The sequence below is a fragment of the Rhodamnia argentea genome, chromosome 2 (assembly GCF_020921035.1).
Source record: "Rhodamnia argentea isolate NSW1041297 chromosome 2, ASM2092103v1, whole genome shotgun sequence".
In the NCBI taxonomy this organism is placed as follows: domain Eukaryota; kingdom Viridiplantae; phylum Streptophyta; class Magnoliopsida; order Myrtales; family Myrtaceae; genus Rhodamnia; species Rhodamnia argentea.
In genome coordinates this window covers 6,483,807-6,486,869 of record NC_063151.1, presented here as the reverse complement: position 1 = coordinate 6,486,869, position 3,063 = coordinate 6,483,807, and positions in this window count along the sequence as shown.

Sequence of the window (3,063 nt, the reverse complement as noted above, 5' to 3'; positions counted from 1 at the left end):
CAAGAGAAACCGAAACTAAAATTCGTGCAGAGATTGCAAAATCAATTCTTAGTCTGTGGATACTACGCCTCAAGGCACACTTCAAGGTAATCTATGTTGTCCACTTGTTGTGTGTTCCGTGTCAAGAGAAACCGAAACTAAAATTTGTGCAGAGATCGCAAAAACAATCTATCACCATAGATATTCGAGCAAGCCGTGGACGAATTATGCTTGTTTGCTGAAAGCCTGGGATGCCCCGTTAAGATAGAGTGGAGATGTACTTATAAACCCGGGCATGAAAAACTTTTAGGTCAAGCTTTTCCATAAGTATATACAGATGTGCACGCTAGGGCTATGGCCATAATCAAAGGGGGGAAATTAGTAGGCGCTGAAGAGTTCCCACATGCTCAGGGCGCAACAAAAGTTGAAAAAACATGTTTGAACACTTCAAGAAGATGTGCCAATTCATTTTCTTTAAAAAGAAAAGAACCCCAATTCAGTTGACTAGAGGTCCCTGGGATTGAGGGACATTGAACTAGAGTACGAAGAGCCAATAATAAGATAACATGAAATTGGGACCACTCGCAAGTTACAAACCATGTTCCAAGGTTCGTGAATGGTTTTGTCCAGATATGTTGCTGACATACTACAGCTGTCCTGCTTTATATCTTATTGTGTCCCTTTTCGTTTTTTGTTGGCATATAATAAAGACCAGAAGGTCATGTGATAGTATTTTCCTGAGTAACATCTGAGGAAATATTGAGGGATTCTTGATTAGGGTTTCTCTTTTCTTTTCTTGCTCTAGTGATTAATCAGAATTTTTTTTTTTTTATCTTTCTGCACATCTTGAGTTAGTGACCCTTTTTGTTTGTTTACTGTTTCTCTCTTTATTTTGAAAAAGAAGATTTGGAAGTAAGTCAGAGACGATTTGACTGTGTTTATTGAGTTCTTTGAATCTGAAGAAACGAGGGTTTCTCTTTCGCGCAAAGGACGTGCATATAATGCAGGTGACTAGAGATGAGTACAATCATGGAAAGACATTCATCTCCATTGTAAAAGGCGTTGTGTTCGAACTAAATCAATGATTTCGAACAAATCGGTCGAGTTGAAAATGAAGGTACTCAAACAACAAGAGTCTGTAATTGACATGAACATCATGTACATTTGAACAAGAGGAAATAAAATTCAAATTGAATTTGCCACCTTTATTTTGGTTGATAAGTGTTTTTTTTTTTGCTCTCTCTTTTGTCGAGAATCAATCATCTTCGTGATATTTCCAATGAGGGAGAGAGGTCAAACATGTGAAGTACCTCGGGTTTCACAATCAACGGGGAAAAAGTGACCTCCTCGGGAGGGAGATGATTCTATATGGCTCGTTATTTCTATCGATGTCTCAACAAATCTTAACTATTGATGCATCATTAAAAAATTTCAGAATCACCTTGATTCATATGGATCATGTATTATTGAAAATTTTCAAAGTTATCCTTACTTGTATGGATTAATGGCGGGGCTAAACGGGGCATATATGTAAGGTTTATGAGTCATCTCATAACTATATGAATCTATTCATAGAAAAAAAATCAAGAGCCTCGAGCCAATAAAGATTGAGAAAAGAACAATTTCATGAGGGGCTCCATTGTAGAATTCAAACCTAACCATTAATTGTGAAACGATGGGAACGATGGAACCTATGAATATGTAAGATTCTATTGAAAAATGAATCATAATAATTCATTAGGTAGGATGGCAGAACGAACCGGAGACCAATTCATTTATTCCGAGAATTCATGAGCTAACCCTACAACTAAAATAGATATTGAAAGAGTAAATATTCGCCCGCGAAAGTTTCTATTAGATTACTCAATCTTCTTTTACATTACGCAGTTTTGTTCGATCCAATATAGACACAAATGGACACTAGACCTTTGTCTTACTTAGGGGGGAAAGCTATCTATTTCTTCCCCTGATATCAAGAAGGAAAGGACAAGAAAGAAAGAAGAAATGCCTAGGCCGAGTAAAAGGGGCTAAGCCCAACTCGGCCCAATGTTTCAGTTGTGCAAACGAGGAGAGGATAAAAATGGGCCAGGCCTCCCAATTCTCAAGGGCCCATCTTGGTCACTTGTATTTGTAGGGACTTGACGTTGAATCAAGTTTACGGGTGAAATACTCGGATCTTGTACATTGATTAAATAAACGCAGTTTGAAATGTGCTTGTAGCATAATTTTGTGTTTTGAGGGTGTCCAATTTCTTCTAATTTACTTGGATGACCGATTAAGAGGACCACAACTAGGAGGATCGATGCAATCTTTGAAGTCCCACGTCGAGCGAGCTCGCATGGATGGGTCAAGTGACTTGCAACTGTGATTCACCGATTCATGAGGTAGGCGTCCCCGAAACTGGTGGGCTGGACTCTTTCGGCTCTCGGCTATTTTCCATGCTACTCTAGCCTCACGAAAATTACCGATCGTTTCCATTTTAAGATATGTGATTTCACCTCGTGGATTCCTAGAATTTCCGACACGAGGACCGAAATTTTGCATGGATGATAATAGCTCCGGCATAATCTTCTCAAGTCTCTACTTTTATTTTTATCACATGTACTAAGATTAGGGGAAAAGTTGTGCAAAAACTTTTAAACTTGTGTTATGAAGACCAATTCAGTCCTAAATATTTTGATGATTTATCAATTTACTCTTAAGCCTATAACTTGGATATTTGGCCAGAAAGACTATCTAGGCAAATCGTCATAAGGTTTATAATTAAATTGGCAAATCCTCAAAAAGTTTATGACTAAATTGACACAAAAAAAATTTAGGATTATATTGGCAAATCGTCAAAAGATTGAAGACAAAATTGGTACAGTTAAAATGTTTAGAATCGAATCGGCTGTCATATAATAGGCTTAGAACTTTTTGAATGATTACCCGCAGCTCAAAACTGCTAGCTGGACTCAATCAAGCAGATCAACACTCCATCGCAAACCCTCTTCACTTAATGAGCATTGGATCTCGTATTGCTTAATCAACTTCCCCAGAGCTCTAGGACATGTGATGTATCCAATCAAAGACTTAACTCCTCAT